The sequence below is a fragment of the Eubalaena glacialis genome, chromosome 11, assembly GCF_028564815.1.
Source record: "Eubalaena glacialis isolate mEubGla1 chromosome 11, mEubGla1.1.hap2.+ XY, whole genome shotgun sequence".
Classification (NCBI taxonomy): domain Eukaryota; kingdom Metazoa; phylum Chordata; class Mammalia; order Artiodactyla; family Balaenidae; genus Eubalaena; species Eubalaena glacialis.
The window spans coordinates 20973-37334 of NC_083726.1; the positions used below are offsets into that span (position 1 = coordinate 20973).

General features: G+C 46.1%; 1 long non-coding RNA gene across 1 annotated transcript in view; it reads right to left on the reverse strand.

Annotated features, from left to right (window-relative positions):
• Positions 1–16362, reverse strand: part of LOC133100921 (uncharacterized) — a 50473-nt gene that overhangs the window by 10649 nt on the left and 23462 nt on the right. Inside the window, exons 4-5 of the long non-coding RNA XR_009702559.1 lie at positions 14037–14182; positions 3728–3820 (exon numbers count right to left, since the gene is read on the reverse strand). This is a non-coding gene — a long non-coding RNA (uncharacterized LOC133100921). The remainder of the gene's footprint in view (positions 1–3727; positions 3821–14036; positions 14183–16362) is intronic.

Genomic DNA, 16362 nt, shown 5'->3' on the forward strand with positions numbered 1-16362 from the left:
CTAAGGCCCTGACACTACTCCTAACTCAGTCCCTCACACTGTACCTAGCAAAGGCTCTGATGCTAGTCCTAACTAAGCTCCTGACACTGTCCCTAAGGCCATGCTGCTGTCAATATCTAAAGTCCTGACACTATCCTGAGCTAATTTCTGGACCCGTCTCTTACCAAGTTCCTGAAATTGTCCCTAAATAAGCCCTGACGCTCTCCCTAAGTGAAGCCCTGAGGTTGTCTCTAACAGAAGCCCTAATAATGTCTTTAACAAAGACCCTGATGCTGATCCTAATGAGGCCGTTATGCTCCTCCTAAGTCCTGCCCTGACACAGTCCCTAACTCAGGTGCTAACTGAGAGAGTCCTCAGGTATTCCCTGTCACTGTACCTTAGTCAGTCTCTGAAGCTGTCCCTACATCAAGCCCTGACACTGGTCCTGAATAAGGCCATGACGCTGTTCCTATATAAGGCCCTGATGCTCTCAATAACTAAGGTCTTCACGCTATCCCTAGCCCATAACTTGGCTCTGTCCCTAGCTAATGTCCTGCCTCTTATCCTAACTAAGAACCTAATGCTGATCCTACGAAGGCCATGATGCTACTCGTAAGTCATGCCGATACTGTCCCTAGCTAAGTCCCTGACGCTCGGCCTCACTCAGGCCCTGTCGCTCTCCCTAAGTCAGGCTCTGACATTGTCCCTACCCGAAGCCCTGACGTTGGTCCTAAATAAGGCCCTGATACTGTCAGTAAGGTCTTGACACTATCCCTAGGTCATTTCCTGACACTATCCCTAGACCTTAACCTCATCCTGTCCCTAGCTAATGTCCTGCCTCCTATCCTAACTGAAGCCTATTGCTCTGCCTAACTAAGGCCCTGACTAGTCCTAACTAACGCCGTGACACTGTCTCTAACTAAGGCCCGGAAGCTGTCCCTAATATAGACCCTGCGGCCGGCAATAACTAAAGGCCTGACACTATCCTGAGCTAATATCCTGACCCATCTCTTACCAAGGTCCTGACACTGTCCCTATGTAAGCCCTGATTCTGTCCCTAAGTGAAGCCCTGAGTCTGTCCCTAACTCAGGCCCAGACACTGTACCTAACTCAGACCCTCAAAATGTCTTTGAGACCCTGATGCTCTTCCTAAGTCATGCCCTGACACTGTCCCTAGCTAAGGCCCTGACGCTAGGTCTTACTCAGGCTCCGTCGCTCTCCCTAAGTCAGGCTCTGACACTGTCCCCACCTGAAGCCCTGACACTAGCCCTGAGTAAGGCCCTGATACTCTCTGTAAGTAAGGTCTTGACACTATCCCTAGCTCATTTCCTGACACTATTCCTAGACCTTAACCTAACCCTGTCCCTAGCCAATGTCTTGCCTCTTATGCTAACTAAAGCCCTGATGCTCTCCCTAACTAAGGCCCTGAAATTAGTCCCAAGGCCCTGACACTGTCCCTAACTACGGCCTGGATGCTTGTCCTAACTCAGGCCCTCACACTGTCCCTAACTAAGGCCCTGACACTACTCCTAACTCAGCCCCTGACACTGTACCTAACAAAGGCTCGACGTTAGTTGTAACTAACGCCCTCACACTGTCCCTAACTAAGGCCCTGCTGCTGTCGATAACGAAAGTCCTGACTCTATCCTGAGCTAATATCCTGACCTATCTCTTACCAATGTACTGACACTGTCCCTAAGTAAGCCCTGACACTGTCCCTAAGTGAGGCCCTGAGGCTGTCCCTAACTAAGGCCCTGACGCCCAGCCTAATTCAGGCCCTCATGCTAGGCCTAACTCTGGCCCTGACATTGTCCCTAACAAAGGCCCTGACCCTAGTCTTACCTTAGGCCCTGATGTTTGGTCTAACTCAGGTTCTGACGCTGTCCCTAACTAAGGCCCTGAAGCTGTCCCTAACGTCAGCCTTGCTGCCGTCAATAACTAATGTGCTGACACTATCCTGAGCTAGTATCTTGATCCATCTCTTACCATGGTCCTGACACTGTCCCTACTAAAGTCCTGATGCCGTCCCAAAGTGTGGCCCTGAGGCTGTCCCCTTGAAGCCCTGTTGCTGTACCTAACTCAGGCCCTGATAATGTCTTTAACTAAGGCCCTGATGCTGATCCTAGCTAAGACCCTGACGCTAGGCCTCACTCAGTCCCTGACATTGTCCCTAACTCAGGCCCTGAAGCTGTCCCTAACTCAGGCCCTGACACTTTGCCTAACTCAGGTCCTGGCAATAACTTTAACTAAGACCGTGATGCTGATCCTAACTACAGTCCTGATGCTGGTCCTACGTCATGCCCTGACACTCTCCCCAGCTCAGGATCTGATGCTGTCTGTAATATCTTGGTCTCTCCCTCCCTAATTCCCTGAGGCTTTCCATAACTATAGACCTGACACTGTTTCTAACTAACTGCCTGACTCCGTACCTAACTGATACTGAATAATCAGCCTCTCTGCACCGGTTCTGAATCAAATCTTGAGAACAGTGTTTTGGAAAAATAGAAAAGATTAGTTTTATCACTCTGCCAGCCAATGGAGGACACAGTAGCCTCGTGCCCTCAACAGCTGTGTGTCCCAATGCGGGAGGATTTGGTGTTTTAGAGCGATGGTTCAAGGGTGTGGTTGCTCATAAGGATCAGTGTGTATGCAGGGCCTGCACTCCTTTAATCTGGTCTCAGATAGTTTCTTGATTGAGCTCCTCTGGAATGAAGAATGCTAACATCTTCCATTTGTTGGGGGTTTTAGTTCTTTAAGGAGCTCAAAGATATTGTTATGTGTATCCCTTGAGGCAGAACCAGGACCCTGCCTCAAGGGTGCACTATTGTTTCGTGACTGTTCCTCCCTGTCTCTGCACATCCCCTCACTTCCATGATTAACAACTATTTGAATTTTCCCTTTGGAACTCAGGGAAGGTCCTGGAGTCTCTAGTCTATTCCCTACAAACAAGTTAGGAGGCACACAGAAAGGCTTCTGTGCCCAGGACACCACAGAGTCCCTCTCAGTTTCACTCCTCCTCTTCTGGATACTCCTCAATCTTGAGGAGAACAGATTTTTGACAAGAAAAGGAATAATCATTTCAGACTGAGACATTAATCATAAACTTGGCACAGGAGCTCGGTTTTCAGGGGACTCAGTTTTAATCCCCACTTCACTTTTATCTTTCCCCACATCCTTCAAGGAACAGGGTGATGACCGCTCTGGCTACTTCTTGCTGAAATGGGGCGCAGTCCTGCCTAAATCTAGGGGAATGGATACCAAGTTAGAAATATTTGAGTTCCAAGTCCTGTACCTGAGACTCGTATGATTAAGATCTCAGTCCCTTGGTCCCCCATTTTGGTGCAACCAATCCAGTTAAAACAGGAGGAGTAACAACTGAAATTTTAATAGTAAAAATAGATCTCATTCCCTTAGGAATTCAGGAGAATAAGTCTGAAACCTGGTCTGGAACTGGCACTTCAGAGAGACTTCACAGCCAGTTGTCTAATTCTACCTAAGTAGGTTTTAACTTCTGATGTAGTATTGAAGTATCCATAACAGGAGCTATTGACCACTACACATATGTCTCATCTTTCTATTAGTATCTGATCTAACGTCATTGTTTGAAATTTAATCGTTAAGAGAGGAGTCCTTGAAAACGTACGGTTGCAGCTACCAGCAGACATTGTTTTGAGAATGGCTAGTGGCATCCTGAGTCTGATATAGCTCAGAAATTCAATTTCAACAAGACAGGAACGCGGGGACTTACCTGGTGGTTCAGTGGTTAAGACTTCGCCTTCCAACGCAGGGGGTGCCGGTTTGATCTCTGGGCAGGAAGCTAAGATCCCACATGCCTCATGGCCTAAAAACCAAAACATGAAACAGAAACAATATTGTAACAAATTCAATAGACTTAAAAAATGGTCCACATCCAAAAAAAAAAAACTTAAAAACAAAAAAAAAAATACAGGAATGCATCTAAATCACATCTACAATGGTCACTTAGGTTTATCTTGGATGTCTGAACCATAGTTACTTTTTGACTGTCAAATGCATTCCCCTCCTCAATGCCAAAGCAGATGTACAATTCATATCCAAAAGGCCAAAAAACAGGCCACTTTGGTCAGTAAAATTTAAGTTAAACCATGTAGAAGCCAGAGTGACTTCCTCACACCTCAATATGTGAAGAGTTTTTTTCCCTTTTTTTTTTTTTTTAAACATCTTTATTGAAGTATAATTGCTTTACAATGGTGTGTTAGCTTCTGCTTTATAACAAAGTGAATCAGTTATACATATACATATGTTCCCATATCTCATCCCTCTTGCATCTCCCTCCCTCCCACCCTCCCTATCCCACCCCTCTAGGTGGTCACAAAGCACCGAGCTGATCTCCCTGTGCTATGCGGCTGCTTCCCACTAGCTATCTATTTCACATTTGGTAGTGTATATATGTCCATGACACTCTCTCACCCTGTCACATCTCACCCCTCCCCCTCCCCATATCCTCAAGTCCATTCTCTAGTAGGTCTGTGTCTTTATTCGCATCTTGCCACTAGGTTCTTCATGACCTTTTTTTTTTTTTTTTCCTTAGATTCCATATATATGTGTTAGCATACTGTACTTCTTTTTCTCTTTCTGACTTACTTCACTCTGTATGACAGACTCTAACTCCATCCACCTCATTACAAATACCTCCATTTCATTTCTTTTTATGGCTGAGTAATATTCCATTGTATATATGTGCCACATCTTCTTTATCCATTCATCCGATGATGGACACCTAGGTTGCTTCCATGTCCTGGCTACTGTAAACAGAGCTGCAATGAATATTTTGGTACATGGCTCTTTCTGAGTTATGGTTTTCTCAGGGTATATGCCCAGTAGTGGGATTGCTGGGTCGTATGGTAGTTCTATATTTAGTTTTTTAAGGAACCTCCATACTGTTCTCCATAGTGGCTGTATCAATTTACATTCCCACCAACAGTGCAAGAGTGTTCCCTTTTCTCCACACCCTCTCCAGCATTTATTGTTTCTAGATTTTTTGATGATGGCCATTCTGACCGGTGTGAGATGATACCTCATTGTAGTTTTGATTTGCATTTCTCTAATGATTAATGATGTTGGGCATTCTTTCATGTGCTTCCCTTTTGATTACACGTCTTTCAATAGAAAGCATTGATGATCAAAATGTCAATCCGTCAGTGCCAGAATGATTCAGCTGTTTGGCCCAGGTGTAGATCATGTCCCTCAGCACTAGGCCTCCTTTATATTTGCCTAGTTAATCCACATTGGGGGAATACTGACCAGGTATCGTGAACATGCTCAGAGGTATGTTAATGAGAAAACGCTTTATATAGGCCATACATTTTATTATTCATACCCAATTGTCACACAAGCATTGTACATGTGCTTTTAGCAGTAGACCTACAGCAAACAGTGATACATCATGAGTAATTACATTCTGATAACTTCACTAGGTAATTTTCCTTTCCTCTTAAACATCAGGGCAAAATGAAGCCAACACAGTAACTTTCATAAATACACACTTCAGTACAGAGGTGTCATTTACCCAATTGCTCCAAGTCCTAAGTAGCTTCAGGTGAAGGACTTCCCTGTGTCTGGGAAACACAGATCAAAGCCAGTAACAAAAAAACAAAAACATTATAACCATATTCACCAGTTCACTCAGTAACCAATCCTTTTGTTAACTTTTTATGAAGCCATCCGATTCTCCATTAAGATTTTTCATTTCTTACCCAGTTTGGCATTATGATATGAAATTTATCAGAGACCTGTGCTTGCCAAAAGGTCCTTCACATAGATCTTCTTGAAGATGGAGCAGTTTTGCAAAGTGTTAGAGCACAACAGTAACTATCTATAAATCACATAAAGACTTAAAAGGTCATGGTTAAACATTTGATCACAATGTAAATGACAAAAGAAACCATTATTGCTGTTACATACAACATTTAAAAATAACTAGAATTATGACTGATAAAATTTTGCCAGGACATACTAGATTTGTAGGAATTCCATGTAATTTAACATACTAATCAAACATTTCTCTCTGAGATGGCTCAAGGGCCTTCTAAAGCATCTCAAAGTTAGCTGGAGATCAAAAGAACTGTTAGAATTGGCCAAACAACACTTATTCACTGAACCAAAGTAAAGAGATTTCAAACAAAAATACAGATCACAGACACAGGCAAAGAAACTCACAAGCTGTCCACAATCAAAAGCAGCATTCCAAGAAAACTCTGGAGGGAGAAACCAAATCCAGGCTTGCCCTAACCCACTTCCAACAAAATCCGTCTTAGAAAATCCCGGTCATGCACAGCTCTTTCCTCAGTGTTCCCTTTTCACACATGTTCATCACCTTCTGTATCCTTCTTATGTTGCCCCTTAGTTTTTTCCGCATTCAGACACAACCAGCTCTAGTACAAAGTGACTTTCTTTTCTCTTTGTACCATCAGCCTGTTACCTAGCTGCTCACTTCCTTTATTACGTAGATTCATAAATGCTTGAACATATAGAACTTATTTTGTCTTTCTCTTCCTGTGGCAAAATAACTAGCTGAAGGATAGTATAGTCATTTAGGCTACCATTCAAACACCACCTTTCCGCATTTTTCAAGAATGTATCCATACACTGGCCAGACAAAATTACAATAGAATTTCATTCTTTTCTTAGTCTTAGGTTTACAACTATAGGTTGACCAGTCTGCCAGGATTTTGCCCATTGGCTATCAGATGGAACTGAAGAAGAAGCACTTCTTATGTTTGAACCACAGAACACTCAAATGCGGACTAAGAACAAAACAAAATCCTAACCACCAACGGAAGCCTCAAACCAAAGGAACCAGAAACCAAACAGAAACCAAAAACCAAACAGCACAAGACTCAAATCAGCTTCCAAGTCTCAACTTAGCCTGTGACCTCTGTCCAAGTGGTGCACCTTCCAAATGAGATTTCCTGTAATGAAAAGTCACCCAAATGGGAACCAAGGTTCCCCCAAATGTACAGGGCTAAAAGGACCCCAGACTGCATGCCAGGGGAGTTACCACATGCTGGCTGAGGTGCTGCAACATCCCAAATGCTCTTTTTCTGGTTCCCCAAAATAATCCCTTGGAGTAGGACATTCGGGGCAGTCCAGGCAGGAGGAAGAGAGGAGTGTCCTCAAGGCAAAGACGGCCTCGGCAGCTGCTAGGGTGCTCCCTCTTCCACCATCTACTCCTGCCCCAGAGTTCTAACTGCTGGGATGACTGGGGCTCGGCCTTTCCAGGCAAGGGTCCCACGTGGTCTGGCCTCTAAAGGAATTCTCCAACCCTACACTCTCTCGAAAGAGGCTGGCGTGGAGAAAATCTCACTGTCCAATCAAGTCAGGAGACCCACAGGGGCCATCCCCAAGTCAGCCCCACACTGGGTACTAAATTTGATGTCGAAAACTCGACCTCTGTGCACCAGTGCCAAATCGAATCTCAGAGAGAGAGGTTTGGAGGAAGTAGAAAAGAATAGCTTTACTGCTTTGGCAGCCAAAGGGGGACACAGAAAACTCGTGCCCTCAAAACCGTGCGTCCCAATGCAGGAGGATCTGGTGAGGAGTTTTACAGAAATGGTTTAAGGACACAGTTGATCCTAAGGATTAGTGTGTGCACAGGGCCTTAACTCACTTTAATCTGGCCTCAGATGGTCTCTTGGTGAGCTTCTCTGGAATGAAGAACACGAAAATCTTCTATTTTGTGGGGGTTTTACGTTGGTAAAGAGCCCAAAGATACTCTTACATGTATCCCTTGAGGCAAAACCAGGATCCTGCCCCAAGGCTGCACTATTGTTTCTTGACTCTTCCTCCCTTGTCTCTGCATCCCCTCCCTTCCCTGATTAGCAACTATTCGAATCTGCCGTTTGCAACTCAGGAAAGGTCCTGGAGTCTCAAGCCTAACTAAGGCCCTGACACTACTCCTAACTCAGTCTCTGACACTGTACCTAACAAAGGCTCTGATGCAAATCCTAACTCAGGCCCTGACACTGTCTCTAACTAAGGCCCTGCTGCCGTCAATATTTAAGTCCTGACATTATCCTGAGCTAATACCCTGACCCTGATCTTACCTAGGTCCTGAAACTGTCCCAAACTAAGCCCCTGACGCTGTCCCTAAGTGAGACCCTGAGGCTGTCCCTAACAGAGGCCCTGATAATGTCTTTAACGAAGACCCTAAGGCTGATCCTACAGAGGCCTTTATGCTGCTCCTAGGTCATGCCCTGACACTGTCACTCACTCAGGCCCTAACAATAGGCCTCACTCAGGCCCTGTTCCATACCTTAGTTATGCTCTGACGCTGTCCGTACGTGAAGCCCTGACACTGGTCCTGATTAAGGCCCTGATGCTGGTCCTAACTAAGGCCCTGATGCTCTCAATAACTAAGGTCTTCACGCTATCCCTAGCTCATTTCCTGACACTACCCCTGGCCTGGAAGCTGACTCTGTCCCGAGCTAATGTCCTGCCTCTCATCCTCACTGAAGCCCTAATGCTCTCCCTAACTAAGGCCCAGACTAGTCCTAACTAAGGCCCTGACACTGTCTCTAACTAAGGCCTGGAATCTGTTCCTAACATAGGCCCTGCTGCCGGCAATGACTGAAATCCGGACACTATTCTGAGCTAATATCCTGACCCATTTCTAACCAAGGTCCTGACACCGTCCCTAAGAAAGCCCTGTGGCTGTCCCTAAGTGAAGACCTGAGGCTGTCCGTAACTCAGTCCCTGAAGCTATGCCTAACTGAGGCCTTGACGCTGTGACTAACTCAGGCCCTGATCATGTCTTTAACTAAGACCCTAATGCTGATGCAACAAAGGCCGTGATGCTGCTCCTACATCATGCCCTGACAGTGTCCCCAGCTAAGGGCCTGACGCTAGGCCTCACTCAGGCCCTGTCGCTCTCCCAGAGTCAGGCACTGACGCTGTCCCTACCTGAAGCCATGATACTGGTTCTAAATAAGGCCCTGATACTCTCAGTGACTAAGGTCTTGACACTATCCCTAGGTCATTTCCTAACACAATCCCTAGACTTTACCCTAACCCTGTCCCTAGCAAATGTCCTGCCTCTTATGCTAACTGAAGCCCTTATGCTGTGCCTAACTCAGGCCCTGAATTTAGTCCCAAGGCCGTGACACTGTCCCTAACTAAGGCCTAGATGCTCGTCCTAAATCCGGCCCAGAACTGTCCCTAACTAATGCCCTAACACTATTCCTAACTCAGGCCCTGACACGGTACCTAACAGAGGCTCTGATGCTAGTCCTAACTCAGGCCCTGACACTGTGTCTAACTAAGGCCCTGCTGCCATCAATATCTAAAGTCCTGACATTATCCTGAGCTAATATCCTCACCCATGTCTTACTAAGCTCCTAAAACTGTCCCAAAGTAAGCCCTGACGCTGTCCCTAAGTGAGGCCCTGAGGCTGTCCCTAAAAGAGGCCCTGAGAATGTCTTTAACGAAGACCCGAATGCTGATCCTACAGAGGCCCTTATGCTGCTCCTAAGTCATGCCCTGACACTGTCCCTAGGTAAGGTCCTGACGCTAGGTCCTCACTCAGGCCCTGTTGCTCTCCCTACGTCAGGCTCTGACGCTATCCCTACCTGAAGCCCTAACACTGGTCCTAAATTAGGCCCTGATGCTCTAAGTAACTAAGGTCTTGACACTATCCCTAGGTCATTTCCTGACACTATCCCTAGACCTTAACCTAACCTTGTCTTTAGGTAATGTCGAGCCTCCTATGCTAACTAAATCCCTGACACTGTCCCTAACTAAGGCCCTGACACTACACCTAACTCAGACCCTGACACTGTCCCTAAGGCCCTGACACTACTCCTATCTCAGTCCCTGACACTGTACCTAACAAAGGTTCTGATGTTAGTCCTAACTCAGGCCCTGGCACTGTCTCTAACTAAGGCCCTGCTGCCGTCAATATCTAAAGTCCTGACATTATCCTGAGCTAATATCCTGACCCATATCTTACGAAGGTCCTGAAACTGTCCCAAAGTAAGCCCTGATGCTGTCCCTAAGTGAGGCCCTGAGGCTGTCCCTAACAGAGGCCCTGATGTCTTTAACGAATACCCTAACGCTGATCCTACAGAGGCCCTTATACTGCTCCTAAGTCATGCCCTGACACTGTCCCTAACTCAGGCCCTAAAGATAGACCTCACTTAGGCCCTTTTGCCGTACCTTAGTTAGGCTCTGACGCTGTCCGTACGTGAAGCCCTGACACTGGTCCTGATGAAGGCCCTGACGCTGGTCCTAACTAAGGCCCTGATGCTCTCAATAACTAAGGCCTTCACGCTATCCCTAGGTCATTTCCTGACACTTTCCCTGGCCGTGAACCTGACTGTGTCTGGAGCTAATGTCCTGCTTCTTATCCTAACTGAAACCCTAATGCTCTCGATAACTAAGGCCCTGACTAGTCCTAACTAAGGCCCTGACACTGTCTCTAACTAAGGCCCGGAATCTGTCCCTAATATAGGCCCTGCTGCCGGCAAACACTAAAATCCGGACACTATCCTGAGCTAATGTCCTGACCCATTTCTAACCAAGGTCCTGACACTGTCCCTAAGAAAGCCCTGTCGCTGTCCCTAACTCAGGCCCTCAAACTATCCCTAACTGAGGCCTTGACACTGTGACTAACTCAGGCCCTGATCATGTCTTTAATACCCTAATGCTTATCCAGCCAAGGCCCTGATGCTGCTACTAAGTCATGACCTGACAGGGTCCCCAGCTAAGGCCCTGACGCTAGGCCTCACTCAGGCCCTGTCGCTCTCCCTAAGTCAGCCTCTGATGCTGGCCCTACCTGAAGCCCTGGCACTGGTTCTAAATAAGGCCCTGATACTCTCAGTAACTAAGGTCTTGACACTATCCTTAGGTCATTTCCTGACACTATCCCTAGACCTTAACCTAACCCTGTCCCTAGCTAATGTCTTGCCTCTTATGCTAACTAAATCCATGATGCTGTCCCTAACTAAGGCCCTGAAATTAGTCCCGAGGCCATGACCCTTTCCCTAACTGAGGCCTGGAGGCTGTCCTTAACAAAGGCCCTCAACTTATCTTTAACTGAGGCCCTGACACTCTCCCTCACTAAGGATTGAGGCTGCCTCTATATAAGGCCCTGAGTCTGTCTTTAACTAATGGCCTCATTCTTTCCCTAACAAAGGCCCTGACACAGTCCCTAACTAAGGCCCTGACACGGTCCCTAATAACATGAGCTGTCCCTCATTAATGCCCTGATGCGGCCCATAAATGATGTACTGAAGATGGCACTAAGGTCCAGACGATGTCACTAATGACCCAAAATGTCTCTTACTAAGGCCCTCAAATTACCTCTGAGGCCCTAAAGATGTCCATAACTAACTCCCTGACACTATCTCTAACTAAGACCCTCAAGTTATCTTTAACTGAGGCCATGACCGTGTCCCTAACAAAGAACTTGACACTGTCTCTAACTAAGGCCCTGAGTCTGTCTTTACCTAACGGCCTCACTCTTTCCCCAACTACTCCCTGACGCTGCCCCTAACCAAGGCCCTGACGGTGTGCCTAATTGCCTGAGCTGTCTTTCACTAATACCCTGACCCTGTCCATAACTAACGCCCTGATGATGTCCCTAATGAACAGCCTGAAGTGTCTCTTACTAAGGTCCTCAAGTTTTCTCTGAGGCCCTGACACTCTCCCTAATTAAGGCCTTGACACTGTCTTTAAGTAATGTCCTGGTGCAGTTCCTACCTGAGATGCTGATGCTCTCACTAAGACCCTGAAGTCTCTACCTGAGAAGCTGACACTGTCTGTAACTGATTTCCTGACTTTTTCCTTAACTAACATCCTAATTTTGCCCCTAAATAACACCCTGACACTGGTCCTAACTACGGCCCTGATGCTGAACCTATCTAAGGCCCTGACGATGTCCCTAATAGACTTAGATGTCCCTCACCGTGGTCCTGATCCTGTCCATTACTAAGGTCCTGAAGATGTGCCTAGGTACGTCTCTGACCCTGTCCTAAGGCCCTGACCCTCTTCCTAACTAAGGGCCTTGACGCTGTCTCTACAGAAGGCCCTGACACTGCCCCTAAATAACGGCCTGACACTGGTCCCAAGTATGGACCTGATCCTGTCCATAACTAAGCCCCTGAAGATGTCCCTCATTAAGTCTCTGACACTGCCCTTAATAAGCCCCTGACATTGTCCCTAGCTAATGGCCTAAGCTATAACTTACAAAGTCCCTAACACTATCCCCAAGACGCTGACACCCTCCCTAACTTAGGCTTTGATGCTGCCCCTTAGTGCCTAAGCGGTGACAAAATAACACCCTGATTCTATTACTAAGGCCCTGAATATATCCCTAAGAAAGTCTCTGAAGTGTCCCTAACTAAAGGCCTAAACTGTCTCTTACTAAGGGCCTGACAACACTGTCCGTAAGGCCCTGTTGCTGGCCCTAACTAATGTCCTGATGCTGAACCTGAGGCCCTGATGCTCTTCCTAACTAAGGCCTTGATGCCGATTCTACCTGAGGCCCTAAAACTGTCTGTAACTAATGACCTGACTCTTTCCCTAACTAACACCCTAATTTTGTCCCTCATTAATGCCCTGACACTGGTCGACACTACAGCCCTGATGCTGACCCAATCTAAGGCCTTGACGATGTCCCTAATAGCCTTAGATTTCCCTCACTGTTGGCCTGACCCTGTCCCTCACCAAGACCCTGACCTCTTCCTAACTAAGGCTGTGATGATGTCTCTACCTGAGGCACTGACACTGTCTATAATAACGGCCGACTCTTTCCCTAACACCCTGATGCTGTCCCTAATAGCCTCATGTATCTCTCAATAATGCCCTGATCCTGTCCATAACTAAGGCCCTGAATATGTCCCTAAGTATGTCTCTGACACTGTCCTTAACTAAGGCCCTGATGCTCTCTCTACCTAAGGCACTGACACTATCTATCATAATGGCCTGACTCTTTCCCTAACTAACACCCTGATGCTATCCCTAATTGAGGCCCTGAAGATGTCCCTAATACCCTTAGGTATTCCTCTGTATCACCCTGATCCTGTCCATAACTAAGGCCCTGAATATGTCCCTAGGTAAGTCTCTGACGCTGTCCCTAACTAAGGCCCTGATGCTGTCTCTACCTCAGAATCTGACATTCTAATGTCCTGACTCTCCCTAACTAACATCTTGACGTTGCCCCTAAGTGAAGCCCCGACACTCTTCTTAACTAAGGACTTGCCGCTGTCCCTACCTAAAACCCTGACACTGTCTGTAACTAATGACCTGACTCTTTCCCTAACACCCTAGTTTTGGCCCTGACTAATGCCCTGACACTGGTTCTAATTATGGCCATGATGCTGGCTCTAAGGTCCTGAAGATATCCCTAAGTAACAGCCTGAACTGTGTCTAACTAAGGCTCTCACGTTCTCTCTAACTGAAGCACTGACACTGTCCCTAACTTAGGCCCTGACGCTGTCCCTTATAGTCTAAGCTGTCACTAAATAATGCCCTGATCCTGTCCATAACTAAGGCCCTGAATATGTCCCTAAGTACATCTCTGACGATGTCCCTAACAGCCTGAACTCTCTTCAAGTTATCTCTGAGGCTCTGACACTGGCCCTTCCTAAGGCCTCACCCCGGGGTTTTCCCAGGCTGCTGGGCAGTTTTCTCTTGTCTGCATCTCTAGCCAGCTGCCTGCCATTGGCCACTCTAAGGTTCTGTGATGCAGTGGTCCCACGTGGGATGTGCCTGTGTAGGCTCACCTGCGGGAGGAGAGTCATGGCCACTCCGCCCTCCAGGGGACTGCGGCGCAGGGTAGGAATCTCTCAGCCAGTGTCTGGACACAGGGTTCTGTGTCCTTGTTTGTTGTAAATCCCTTGGAGTTACCTCTAACATTTTTTAAATGGATCTCCCCCTCAGCATATTTATGATTTAAATTATTTACCACATTAAAATACAGGAATGACATTATTAGAATGAGCAGGAAGATATCAGATCCCCCCCCCCCACAAATGATCTATTACTTGGAGGATTTAAAATTCTAATGAGAAAACACTCACTCTCCTCACCCTCTTGGGCGTCAGCACAAGGCAGGAATCAGCTGCATTCTTTATTTATCCCTCTGATTTTCCAGAACCTTTCCTTCAAGGAGAAATCTCTGGGCTCTGCGGGAACTGTGAGTGGTGACCATCAGGTAAATCTGAGACTGAAAAGCAAGAGGAAAAGAGAGAGGGGAGGAGATGAGGGTTGGTGATGGGGAGAAGCAGGGGCATCCACGTTCAATCTCAGGCTGAGAGTCTGGGTTAGTCTCCAATGAAGCTAAGGACCACCAGGATCTGGCCCCACCGGCCTTGTCACCTGGTGTGGGGATTGGGGACAGCCAAACCACCATGGCCACTCTCAGAGAAATAAAGAAGGTCGGAGGGCACCCCTGAGAGCCAGGTTGAAAATGGTCATGCTGTGAAATAATAAGATGCCCTTTTCAGAAAAGTGAAGACGGTTCTCTTGGTTCTCAAAGACTTGCAAATACTCTGTGTCCTTCTGGAGGCATGCTGAAGCCGTCAGCCTTTGAGGGCAGCAATGGGAGTGCATCTGGGCTCAAGACCCTCCAGCGCTCACTCCTTGAGGGTGCTGAGGATGACCAGTGTCCACCCCTCGGGTGCTGTGGGGCCTGAGATCCCCTGATCACCGAGGACGGGAGGGGCCGCACAGACACTCCACTGGACCACCGGGGGCTTGGCTGGTGGGCTACAGTCCTTTATCAGATACATGGTTTGCAAACATCTTGTGCCATTTTGGATGGTGGATTATCTTATTCCTTGCTCCTTTTATACACAACTGTTTTTCTTTTTGAGGAAGTCCAATTCATCTATTTTGTCTTTTGTTGCTTGTGCTTTTGGTAGCAGATCTAAGAAATCATGACTAAATCCAAGGTCATGAAGATTTACTCTCATGTTTTCTTCTACGAGTTTTATAATTTTGGTTCTTGCATCTAGGCCTTTGGTCCATTTTGCGTTGATTTTTGTATATGGGGTGAGGGGAGGTAAGGGTCCAAGTTTATTCTTCTGCATGTGGGTACCCAGTCGTTCCAGAACCTGTGCTAACTGTTTGGGAGAAAATACGCGCAAATGATGCGACCAACAAGGGCCTAATTCTAAAATATACAAACAGCTCATACAACTCAAGTAAGAAAAAAAATCAAAAAATAGGCAGAAGGTCTAAATAGACATTTCTGCAAAGACATACAGATGGCCAATAGGCACATGAAAAGATGCTCCACGTCGCTAATTATTAGAGAATGCAAATCAAAACTACAGTGAGTTATCACCTCATAGTGGTCAGAATGGCCATCATTAAAATGTCTAGAAATAAATGCTCGAGGGGGTGTGGAGAAAAGGGAACCCTCCTACACTACTGGTGGGAATGTAAATTGATGCAGCCACTATGGAAAACAGTATGGAGGTTCCTCAAAAACTAAAAATAGAATTACCATATGAACCAGCAATCCCACTCCTGGGCACATATCCAGACAAAACTATAATTCGAAAACATACATGCACCCCAGCATTCACAGCAGCACTATTCACAATAGCCAAGACATGGAAGCAACCTGAATGTCTCTCAACAGATGAATGGATATAGAAGATGTGGTACATATATACAATGGAATATTACTCAGCCATAAAACAGAATGAAATAATGCCATCTGCAGCTACATGGATGGACCTAGAGATTATCATACAAAGTGAAGTAAGTCAGACAGAGAACGACAAATACCATATGATATCACTTATATGTGGATTATAAAATGAGACCCAAATGAACCTATCTACAGAACAAAAACAGACTCTCAAATATAGAAAACAGACTTGTGGTTGTCAAGGGGAAGACAGGGGAGAGGGATGGATTGGGAGTTTGGGATTAGTAGATGCAAATTATTATATACAGGATGGATAAACAAGGTCTTACTGTACAGCACAGGGAACTGTACTCAATACCCTGTAATAAACCATAAGGGAAAAGAATATGAAAAATATGTATATATGTATGTATGTATATATGAATCACTTTGCTGTACAGTAGAAATTAACACAACATTGTAGGTCAACTATACTTCAGTATCAATTAGTTTGAAGGCACTTTTATAAATTAGGCCTTATTTCTCTTGTCCTTTCACCCTGGGACAAATGTATAACAGAAACTAACCTGGCTTACTCCGGGATGAACTCATATCACACAGAACTTTAATTGTTGAACAAACCATGAATATCAGTTACACCATGGGATGTCCTGATCCAATATGAAGTTTGTATACCTTGTATCAAGCCTGCAGAATCCACTAAATTTGGAAATTCAAACTGAAATGAAGCCACCTATCCCATGACT